Source organism: Saccopteryx bilineata, chromosome 5 (genome assembly GCF_036850765.1).
Source record: "Saccopteryx bilineata isolate mSacBil1 chromosome 5, mSacBil1_pri_phased_curated, whole genome shotgun sequence".
Taxonomy (NCBI): domain Eukaryota; kingdom Metazoa; phylum Chordata; class Mammalia; order Chiroptera; family Emballonuridae; genus Saccopteryx; species Saccopteryx bilineata.
Window position 1 is genome coordinate 143,099,193 of NC_089494.1, and position 12,782 is coordinate 143,111,974.

General features: G+C 39.1%; 1 protein-coding gene across 1 annotated transcript in view; it reads left to right on the forward strand.

Annotated features, from left to right (window-relative positions):
• DNAJC1 (DnaJ heat shock protein family (Hsp40) member C1) overlaps window positions 1-12,782 on the forward strand; it is a 241,089-nt gene that overhangs the window by 137,534 nt on the left and 90,773 nt on the right. The window lies entirely within an intron of this gene.

Below are 12,782 nucleotides of genomic sequence, written 5' to 3' on the forward strand. Positions count from 1 at the left end.
CTAGGTAGATCGGAGATGATAAATCTATAAAGGTAAGTTAGACATAATAAAGTGTATCAACAGCAAATATTTCTGTTATACACATCTGTCAAAGGTATATATGTATTGTTAGAAGTAGAAGAGTTAGAGTACACAGTGGGCAGAATTTTATTCAGGGTGGTTCTTTGATCCGGCTGGATAGAGGTAAAAGTATACCTTACATTAATAAAAAATTTTTAAAAATTAAAAACAAACAAAACTTAAATAATGACTAACAGAAAATGTTTGTTTTTAGGGTTTTGTTTTAAAATGAATTACAATTACTGTATTTGTAAAGGTGGAAATTTATCATTCAGTGCAATTTTAAATAAAAATAATTTAAAAGTTCTGTTTAGCCTGACCTGTGGTGGCACAGTGGATAAAGCGTCGACCTGGAAATGCTGAGGTCGCCGGTTCAAAACCCTGGGTTTGCCTGGTCAAGGCACATATGGGAGTTGATGCTTCCTGCTCCTCCTTCCCCCTTCTCTCTCTCTCTCTCCTCTCTCAAAATTAATAATAATAAAAAAATTTTGTTTTAACAGAAAGTATACCTTAGATAGCCCCCTGCTTTTTGAAAAGTTTTCTTATTACCTCCAGCACTGGGTTTTGTTTGTTTCGTTTGCTCTGAAAAGGATATTGGAGGAATAATAAGAATTGGTAGATTAGAATAATGAGGCCAGTGAACTAAAAACTGTTATACTTGATACATGTATAATATTTGATAATGTTAATTTTTTTAAGAGAGAGGAGGAGAGACAATGAGGTAGAATCCTGCATGCACTCCGGCCAGGATCCACCTGGTAACACTCATCTGGGGCTGATGCTTGAATCAATCAAGCTATCCTCAGCAACTGAGATTGATGCTCAAACCAGTGGAGCCGCTGGCTGCGAGAACAGGAGAGAGAGAAAGATGAAAGGGAGGGGAAGAGAAGCAGATAGTTGCTTCTCATGTGTGCCCTGACTGGGGATCGAACACAGAGTGTCTGCAAGCCAGGCTGATGCTCTGTCTACAGAGCCAACCTGCCAGGGCTTGATAATGTTCAATTAATATCAAACATTCCCCAGATTGGAAAACATCCAAGGAAAAGAAATATAGATATGATGTATTTAGCAAAATATATTTCTTATATCATTTGTGTACCCACCCACATTGCACAAAAGTAAAATGTCAAATAAGAGACCAAAGAAAGAGAATGTGGAGAGTTCATAAATTGATGAATAGATGGAAGGTTAGTGTGTACACATAGTTAAGTTAGTGTGTGACTATGCAGAGGAGCAGGGAAACTTGAAGAAATGTGTTTAGATAGCTACAAAAGTGGAATGATCAACAGAAGACATAGAATATAAATTGGAATATAACAAGGAACTTGGATTATGTAAAGAGAGGCCTTTTATGCTTTAGGGCTAGATTTTTTTGTTTTTTGACAGAGACAGAGAGAGTCAGAGAGAGAGACAGGTAGGGACAGACAGACAGGAATGGAGAGAGATGAGAAGCATCAATTCTTTGTTGCGGCTCCTTAGTTGTTCCCTGATTGCTTTCTCATAGGTGCCTTGACCAGGGGTGTACAGCGCAGCCAGTGACCCCTTTCTTGCTCAAGCCAATGACCTTGGGCTTCAAGGCAGCCACCTTTGGACTCAAGCCAGTGACCATGGTGTCATGTCTATGATCCCACACTCAAGCCAGCAACCCCATGCTCAAACTGGTGAGGCCGCATTTAAGCCAGTGATCTTTGAGTGTAGAACCTGGGTTCTCCGTGTCCAAGTCCAGTACTTTATCCACTGCGTCACCTCCTGGTCAGGCTAGGGCCAGAATTTAATTTTAACTTTAAAAGTAATAGCTCTATTGACAACTTTTTATATCTTACTAGTCTGTTTCTGTTTTCATGGAAGTTTTGAAGGGAGTACACATTCTCTTGGAATCTAACTAAACCAGTCTTTTGTGTTAGCTGTATTTAGCCTGTAGCCCCAAGAAATCTTTCTCACTTTTAAACTGCCCTGCTTGGATGTTTTTAAATGGATTATATATGTCCTGAAGCATATTCATAGCCATGAAAGCAGCAAACAATTTATAAAATATAATCAAAGCTGTGTGCATATTTCCGATTCAACTCTTACAATTTATTTTTTTCATTGTCAATTTGATTTGAAGCCTCATATATTTGGGCTCATAATAATTTGGATTGTTCATACCATCAATTTCTGATACAAAATCAGTTAAGTGCCAAAAATTTCAGATGATTACCAATTTATTAGTCATAGCTTGTTCATAGTTCTCTATACTTTCTGAGCTTGAAACAGGTATTAAGTATTCAGAATTTATTTGCTTGGTAGTTTGTTTCTCTGGAAATTCACTATTCAAATTTCTCTCAACCTGCTCTGTTACCCTTCTCAATAACATAATTTATAAAATTCCTTTAGATATTCATTACCTAAAGTTGTACATTTTTTCCATTGTTAAGTCCCAGTCTCATCTTTTTTCCCACTAACAAGCTAATCTTACAGAAATACAATTAAACTAAAAATTACTGTATTCCTCGTGTATAAGATGCATCTTAATTTTGGGGCCTAAAATTTGAAGAAAAAAAAAAGTATTACATAAAGTTATTGAACTCGTTTTATTCATCATAAAATTCATACACCTCCTCATCACTGTCAAAACTCACATCCATTAGCTTGTCCTCATCTGTGTCTGATGACGAATCACTGTCTTCATATTTTGCCTTGTCCTCAGTCCCATCTATGGCATTTGAAATGCCACACTTCTTAAATGTCTTGACAACGATTTCAATCTGATAGTATCCCAGGATCTTTACAACCAGGTACAAACCTCTCCTATAGTTGGTTTCTTCAGTCTTCCTTCCAGTGTCAAATTGTTCCAAGAAGACTTCATCCATTGGGTCCATTCATCTCTCATGGCAGCTTTGAAGGGTTAATGCTGACATCAAGTGGTTGGAGCTGGAATGTCAAGCCTCCAGGTGTGATGGCAAGTTTTGGTTTTTGCTCTGCAGCAATCTTCTTTGTGTTTTTTGTTATGTGTGCCCTGAACTGATCAAGCACCAATAGGGCTGGTGTCCTCCAAACTTTCTCAAACCAGATCTTCATCCCACCCTGATCCATCCAGCCCTTGTCATGAATGTGGACAATCACTCCTCAAGGAATGTCTTCTTTTGGCATTGTTTTGCATTTGGAAGTAAGCATAGGAGGCAGCTTGGTTCCGGCAGCACAACAGGTTGTTTCATTGTATAATGGCTCTTTTCACATCCACTGTCTTCTTCATGGTTACAGTTTTCACCCCCTTCTTATCAACAGTTCTGTTATTTGGGACGTCACATTGAAGGGGAACTTCGTCCATGTATGCAGTCTCTCCCAACTCAAATTACAGTGTGTCTGTAAAGTCATGGTGCACTTTTGACCAGTCGCAGGAAAGCAACAAAGGGTGATAGAAATGTGAAATCTGCACCAAATAAAAGGAAAACTCTCCCAATTTCATACCTATTCAGTGCAGTTCGATGTGAGCTCACACAGAGTTTTTAGGGCTCCTTAGGTAGCTATCCCGTATAGCCTCTACAGACTCATCACTGACTGATGGCCTACCAGAACGGGGTTTCTCCACCAAACTGCCGGTTTCCTTCAACTGCTTATCCCACCAAGTAATGTTATTCCTATGTGGTGGTGCTTCGTTACAAATGCGCCGATATTCACGTTGCACTTTTGTCACAGATTCTAATTTAGCAAGCCACAGAACACACTGAACTTTCCTCTGTACCATCCACATCTCGACTGGCATGGCCGTGGGCTGCTCCACTGTATACAAGGTGTTACGTCATCATCTGCGCATGTGCACATGCTGCCACATCATCCTGCAGAAACTGAAAGGGTTTTCCTTTTACTTGGTGCAGATTTCACATTTCTATCGTTTTTTGTTGCTTTCCTGTGACCGGTCAAAGGTGCACCATGACTTTACAAACACACTGTATTGTGTCTTCCTACATTGAATGACAAAACGATGAAATTCAAGGACCTTCTGCTCATAGCTTTCAGGAATCTTTTGGGCAAGTCTGGTGCATGTATGTACACATGCTTAATCCATTCCATTTCATGAACCTGAAGCACCAATTGTGTCCTCCTTTGAAATCAGTAACTTCTTTTTCATCAGTAATTCTTCTTGCCTCATGCTGAACCATCTTTGTGGACACAGGAATTCCAATTGCCCTTTGCTCTTCAATCCATAGCTCCAAATCCCTCTCTAAATCAGGCCATTTTGCTGACTTGCCTCTCCTGGCCTTCTTCTGCCGTGGCGTTTCCAGTAGGGTTTCCTCTTCCCGTAGCCAGTCTCAGGTTGATTTTTCAGTTGGAGGAGGACCAAACTTAACGTTCAGCAACACGATTTCCATTCACTTTTGCAAACTGGATCATTTTGAACTTGAATTCATCACTGTACAAAAATCTTTTTGAGCCATTTCTGGGCAGAATGTGGCAAGACATAACTTGTAATATACCAGTAACAAGTGTGAAACAATGAGCGCAAATACAACAAACGTGCAAAAGCGGGAAATGCAGGTAAAATATCTACAACAATGAGCGCAAAAAAGCAGGAAATGCAAGTAAAGAAAATCTACAGCCACTGTATAAGACGCACCCAGTTTTTAGACCCCAAATTTTTTGGAAAAGGATGTGTCTTATACATGGGGAATTACGGTATTGCAGGAAATTTCCAGCATACATAGCCCTACCCCTTCCAGCATACATAGGTTATCTAGGAGCTATGTCTAAGAAATAGAGGAATCTTCTCTGTTGTGCCATGGCTTTTACCTTAAAAAATAAAATAGGACCTGGCCAGGTGGCTCGGTGGATAAAGTGTTGACTCAGTGCACCAGAGGTTGTGAGTTCGGCCCCCAGTCAGGGCACATAGGAGAAGTAACCATGAGTGCACAACTAAATGGAGCAACTAAGTTAAATGACGAATTGATGCTTCTCTCTCTAATGTCTCTTCTCTTTCTCTCTATTTCTCTTTCTCTCAAATCAATGGAAAATTTTTAAAAAATAAAAGTTGCCTAAGAGTAAAGGGAATACTATATATAATACTCTGTACAGTCAGGGCCTTTCCTTTCTAGCCCCTTTGCTTCTGCTTTCTGGGACTCTGTCAGAAACCAAATAAACAACATATTCACAGCTAGTTAGTGGGGAAAGGGCTTCTAAAAGGCAAGGTGGCATTTGTATCAAGCTGAGCTGCTTGCCCTCCTACTTAGTTAAACACATATTTTCCAAGGGATGAGAAAGCTTACTTTTTAGTACCCTAAAAACGTTTATTTGAAACTCTGCAGATGAGCATACTTTATGTAGAAGATATGTGAACAATGAAAAAGAACAGAAAAGCCCATCTAATTTTTATGAGGCTAAATTCTACTGCTACAGAAAGATAGGGAAGCAGGAAAATTGAAAGAGACCCCACATTAAGACAAAGATTTCATTCCTTTTCCCCTCTGCAATGAGGCCCCAAGATGCAATTACTCAGAAGTGGAAGGGAGGGAGGGAGAGAAGGAGGGGGGAGGGGAGGGGAGAGGGAAGGAATACATTTTCCCATCAGCAGAATAACTAGCTGGATAACTAGCTTTTTTATAGTGAATGAATAAGCTGTCTAATCTTAAACTCCCTATCAGAGTATTGAGGGTGATTGTAATTATTATAAAAGTTGTAGAAAGATTCTTATATTGAATTGTGGCTGAACAGATGACTAATACAGTCTCTTCTGTCTCTTAGCTCAAATAGAAAAAGTAGGCTTTAGGCCAGGGATCCCCAAACTTTTTACACAGGGGGCCAGTTCACTGTCCCTCAGACCGTTGGAGGGCCGGACTATAAAAAAAAACCTATGAACAAATCCCTGTGCACACTGCACATATCTTATTTTAAAGTAAAAAAAAAAAACAAAACGGGACAAATACAATATTTAAAATAAATAACAAAATAAATTTAAATCAACAAACTGACCAGTATTTCAATGTGAACTATGGGCCTGCTTTTGGCTAATGAGATGGTCAATGTCCAGTTCCATATTTGTCACTGCTAGCTGTAACAAGTGATATGACGCGCTTCCGGAGCCGTGACGCGTGCATTTCGCATCACCGGAAGTAGTACTGTATGTGAGTCGCCACATACAGTACACCAGAAGCACAGGATGCGGGTCCTGTGCTCCTCTCACTGACCACCAGTGAAAAAGGTACCCCTCCCGGAAGTGTGGCAGGGGCTGGAAAAATGGCCTCAGGAGGCCGCAGTTTGGGGACCCCTGCTTTAGGCTTTGCATCAACTTGAATTCTGACTCAAGCAGAGAAAAGTCTTGTTTTCTGTTTTTGTTTTTGTTTTTTTAAATTCTTGTGAATCCAGTGTTATTATAGTTCTGCACAAAAAATTGGAGTCTTATTCAAAGTATACAGTTTTAGCCAGACCAGGCGAAGGCACAATGGATAGAGTGTCGGACTGGGATGCGGAGGGCCCAGGTTCGAGACCTCGAGGTTGCTAGCTTGAGCGTGAGCTCATCTGGTTTGAGCAAGGCTCACCAGTTTGAGCCCAAGGTCGCTGGCTTGAGCAAGGAGACACTCTGTCTGCTGTGGTCCCCCAGTCAAGGTACATACAAGAAAGCAATCAATGAATAACTAAGGTGACACAACTAAGAATTGATGCTTCTCATCTCTCTCCCTTCCTGTCTGTCTGTCTCTCTTTGTGTCACAAAAAGAGAAAAGTATACAGTTTTAAAGTTTTCCTGTATTTAATTTTATTACACATTATTTGTAATTCTGAGATTATAGTGTAAGTGTATGATATATCCTTATACCATAGAATGACATATGGATTATAGTATAAGAACCAAATTTGGTGTAGTGCAAATGACTTCTATGGGCAAATTTTTAGAAATATACTTGATGATATTTTCCTATGTGGAATGTGAGTGTCAAATGGAAGAGATTTGTGTTATCAAGTAGTCAAAAAGAACTGGATGATCACACCTCTGTGTATCCTGCCTGCAGTTACCTCTCCTCAGAGCTCTTCCGTGTTTCTCACTCCCTTTAAGACAAGTGGTAGCATTTCCCGGCTCTTGCTGCTCTAGATCAGCCCTCTCCTTTCTGTGTTTCCCTGGCATTAATATTAGGAAGGTTATATGGAGAAGTAAAAGTAAACCCAAAACATGACAATTCCAGTTCAGTGTGTTATTTTATCATTTATTATTAAGTGAACTGTCAGTAATGTTAAAAAGTTCATGGTATGAATCTCTTCCATCTCACAGCTCACATCTTCAAGTCTTAAATAAATTGTCATCATCATTGTGAAGCCTTTCCTAATCAGGCCAACTGAAAATTTCCACTGCATATCCTCTGTATTAACTTCATAACATTTACTATTCTTTTATAATCAGGATAGACTAGAGATCATCCTGAAATCCCAGATTTTAAATGACATGTGATATTTCCATCCGGAGCCCATCTAGAACTAGTTCCCGGACCCCTTCTAATCTCAAGAGAACATGAAATGTGGGCAAACAGATAGAATGTTTGGTGAGCACCACTCTCCTAATAATTCATTTACCAAATATTTATTGAGTGCTTACTATGTGCCAATTACTCTTCTAGGCACTGGAATGTTTTTTAAGGCAAAAATCCCAGTTCTCAAATAGTTTATATTCTATATTTTGGTTAATAATTTATAGTTATTTTTATACATACTTTAAGGACAACTGCCTGTCTTATCATAATCTCTGTATATCCTAACAAAGTACAACACATATTATTGGTTCAATAAATAAATATAAGTAAATGTAACTGTTCACTGCCTTCTTGTATAGGAGCTCATGCTCTACAATTACATACAAAGAACACCCATGATTTAATAAGTTATTATGTTAGCCATGGTTCATATAAAATCAGTCTCCCGCTTGTCTATGCAGACAGGCTTTGAGCCCTTCAAGAAATTTTGTTAGGTATTAAGGAGTTGTTTCTAGAATAAAAAACTTTTGCTCGTGTTTCATCCATAAGATTTATAAGCTCCTTGATAATAAGAACTTTTTCTGTTTATAGCAGTGTAAATTTCACAGTTTTTTGTTTTTGTGACAGAGAGAGGGACAGATAGGGACAGACAGACAAGGAAAGGAAGAGAGATGAGAAGCATCAATTCTTCGTTGTGGCTCTTTTGTCTCCTTAGTTCATTGATTGCTTTCTCATATGTGCCTTGAGGGAGGTCGGGGTGGCTACAGCAGAGCAAGTGACCACTTGCTCAAGCCAGCAACCTTGGTCTTCAAGCCAGCGACCTTTGGGCTTAAGCCAGCGACCATGGGGTCATGTCTATGATCTCACACTCAAGCCGGTGAGCCCACACTCAAGCTGGTGAGCCCGTGCTCAAGCCGAACGAGCTTGTGCTCAAGCCGAACGAGCTTGTGCTCAAGCCGAACGAGCTTGTGCTCAAGCCCGCAACCTTGGGGTTTCGAACCTGGGTCCTCCGCGTCCCAGTTGGACACTCTATCCACTGTGCCACCACCTGGTCAGGCCATAGTTTTATTAACAGTGTTACAGAAATAAACCTAGGCCGTCCAGAGCTCTGATTAAGCATTTTTTCATTTAATATTTATTAAATTTCTATGATGTGCCCAAGCAGTATCTACAAAGATGGAGGACAAATTTATATCCACAAAAAAATCTACAGGGTAGGGCAAAAGTAGGTTTACAGTTGTGGGGCAAATTATACAGGGTGGGGCAAAAGTAGGTTTACAGTTGTGAGTATGGGAAACACAATTTATTCTTTATTATTTATTATTGTGTTATTTTCCATATGAAGAACTGTAAACCTACATTTGCCCCACCCTGTATAATTTTTTGTGTAGGTAAATAGGTGTTTATTTTGAACTCACAATGTTACTTTGTGTTTGTTTTTTCTATTTTAACAGTTGTATTCACATATATTAGCCCCTCATGAAAAACAGGAGGGAAAAAAGGTTGAAAACAACTTCTCTTATTTAACCCCTTTCGATTACATAACCCCCCTTAAAATATAACTTAAAAAGAATTGCTACCTGGTCTCTTCTTGACTCTTACTTCCTAAATTAGTCTGTTTCATTTTCAGATCATTTTAATTATTAGGAAGCTCTTTATATTTATCCAAAATCAAAATGTTCATCTCTGGAGCCATATGTAGTAATTTATTTTTTCCTATAATGACCCTATAGATGTTTTATGATAGTAGTCACGTTATCCCTGATCTTCTCATCTCCAGTCCCATTAACTCTAGTTTCAAGCTGCCTCACCATTTGATCACTTTCTTTTTACAGTCTCCAGACAGTCAGTGCATCTTAAAGAGTGCTGTACCAATGTATACAAAGACATTTGGCACAATGGAGTTTGTTGAATACAGCAGAATTACTTGACATTATAAGTATATAAAGAAGCAATGCTTCCTAATGGGCATATTATAATTACAGTTTGAACATACAAGTAACATGAAGGAAAGAAAAAGCATGAGGAATATTTCAATAAATGCTTACAAATGGAACAAAATGAACATGAAATTCTTTGCTTACAACAACAGTGAGTGAGACTAGGGAATATATTAAAACTGGAATTAGGTGGCATAGGTTAAGGTTAAGGTGATTGAATACATTACAAACCTCAGATAAGTGTGATTTTCAGATCTAATGAGTATTTTTTTCTTTTTTTGAATGAGAGACAGACAGGAACTGAGAGACAAGAAGGGAGAGGGATGAGAAACATCAGTTCCTAGTAGCCTCACTTTAGTTGCTCATTGATTGCTTCTTATATGGGTCTTGGGGGGGGGGGCCTCCAGCTGAGCCAGTGACCCCTTGCTCAAGCCAGCAACCTTGGACTTCAAGCCAGCAGCCATGGGGTCTTGTCTATGATCCCCACACTCAAACCAGTGACCCTGTGCTCAAGCCGGCAACCTCGGGGTTTTGAACCTGGGTCCTCAGCATCCCATGTTGACACTGTACACTGCGCCACCACCCAGTCAGGCTCTAATGAATATTTCAAAGAGGAACTTTTAGTGGAATTCTGTGCTATATGTAGCAGGAAGAAGAGACATTAGCAAAGAAATGTTCATATTTGGTAGGATCGCTAGGAAGAGGTTGATATTACCTAGTAAAAGGTTTTTGCATGAGGTGGAAAGGATATAGGTAAAAAGAAGTTGTGAGCAAGAAGGTACAGAGGAGTTTTATTTGATACTATATGAAGTAGAAAAACCCATTCTTACATTGTGGTGGAGAACAAGGTTTTTAGCAAAATATTGAAGTAATAGCAACGATAATGAACACATTTAAAGCCAAACTGTACAAAATGTTATTTGAAGTATTTCTCATATGTTAACACATATAATTATTCAAAAGCTCTATGAGTTAGGTATTATTATTATACCAATTTTATGAATGAGAAAATTCAGCCACAGAGCTGGTTGGCTTAGTGGATAGAGCATCAGCTTGGCATGCAGATATCCTGGGTTCAATTTCCAGTCAGGGCACACATGAGAAGGAACCATCTGCATCTCTTCCCTTCCTTCTCCCCCTTCTCTCTCTCTTTTCCTCTCACAGCCCATGGCTCGATTGGTTCAAGCATAAGCCCTGGACGCTGAGGATAGCTTGGTTGATTCAAGCATTGGCCCCATACTAGGGGTGCATGTGGGAGTCAGTCTTTCTGTCTCCCCTCCTCTCTCTTAAAAAATAAATAAATAAAAACTACTCTCAGGAAAGAAGCTAATATGCTTATTCATTCATTTACGTCAGTGAATAACCATTATGGTTTAATATAAAATAATACTACTACAAGGTTGAGTTTTTAAGGGGCACAGTTAATGTTAAGGGGCCATAAAACCTTAACCCAAAACCTTGTTGAAATTTAAAGTATATACAGGCATCAAAGAAAAGATTGAGTGCATAACATCCTTTGCCCTCAAGTTATGCCATTATTTAGCTGGCCCAGGCATGTGGGAATTTTTCTAGTAGAAATGACGTAGGGACATAAAAGTGAGAATGGAAAGAATAAGAGATACTTTTCCTTTTTATGATTTTATTTATTAATTTTAGAGCGAGAGAAAGGGTAGGGAGGAGCAGGAAGCATCAACTCACAGTAGTTGCTTCTAACATGTGCCTTGACAGGGCAAGCCCGGATCAAACCGGCAACCTCAGCATTCCAGGTTGACTCTCTGTCCACTGTGACAACACAGGTCAGGCAAGAGATTCATTTTTATTATATTGATTCAGTAATTTTAGAAATACTCAGTTTCCCTAATTCATTATCAGATGAGGAGTTCTGATACAACCCCAAGAGACAGAGATGCCAAAAGAAATCTTTAACTTGAACAGTCATTGATGAAAATAGATAATCCCATCCTGGGGTTTAAGTGTTTATTCATTTACATCTGAATTGAGGTAGAGCCAGGGATTGATTTTTGTTCCTTTGTTTTCTGCAGAAATAAAAACCCTCTCGTGTGGGTTTATGATGATCTGCACTAGGAATATTACAACCTATGAATGTTACCTAGAAAAGCAACTTTTAACTTTTTCCATCTCATGGCACACAGAAACTAATTACTAAAATTCTGAGGCATATCAAAAAAATACATTTTTTACCAATCTGACCAAAAAAATATAGTTAAATTTTGATTCATTCACACCAGATGGCTATTGTTGTCTTGGCTATTTTCATTTTTTTATTTGACAGGTCTAAGGGAAGAGGTCAGTCCCTCTGACTAAATAGTCAGGTATTGCATGTTGTAAAGATTCTTGTGGCACACCAGTGTGCTGTTGTGCACTGGTTGAAAAGAACCACTGCCTTAGAGTTATTTTTGATACCTCTCTTCTTATTCCACAGTCACCAAGCTCTTTTCTTTCTTTCTTTCCAATGTGTTTCTCAGATGTTTCAGTCTAGTTTAGTTCAATGTGCACTTATTGAATATCTGTTTTATGCTAGATATTGTGCTCTGGACATATAAAACACTCCTGTCTTAAATTTCTCACTTTCTAGGAGAGAATATAACATGATTCAAGCAATCATAGAAGTGTATGTCACTACAGAAGCAGTATACAAGAGAGAATTACTCTGTTAGGGAAGATCAGAAAGACTTGCAAAGGAGGCAATGCTTGAATAGGGTTTTATATTACTTTGTTGTTTTCTTTTTTATGGGTGGGGAGGGGACAGGGACAGATAGACAGGAAGGGAGAGATGAGAAACATCAATTCTTCGATGTGATGTCTTAGTTGTTAATTGATTGCTTTCTTATACATGCCTTGACCAGGGGGCTCCAGCTGAGCCAGTGATCCCTTGCTCAAGCTAGCGACTTTTGGGCTCAAGCCAGCAACCTTGGAATCATGTCTATGATCTCACACTCAAACTGATGAGCCTGCACTCAAGCTGGAACCTTGGGGTTTCTAATCTGGGTCCTCAGCATCCCAGCCCGATGCTCTATCGACTGCCACCTCCTGGTCAGGCTTAAATGGGGTTTTTAAGGATAAATGGAGTTCTTTGGAATAATGGCAGGGAGCAAAATATTTTTGCTAGAGGGCAAAGCATATGTAAAGACATGGAAGGCCTGACAGCTACAGGTATTATTGCTATAGAGTAGATAAAGTTTTGGTCAAGGTATGGTGAAAGTGATGTTTTTGCTTTTTTCATTGTCAAGAGCTTCATAATGCCTAGTATCAACTTTTTTCCCCCATGTTTGTGATTATTGAAGGCCTAGTCTTTTTTCAGTACTCTGCTAAATCTTATCTACTCCTT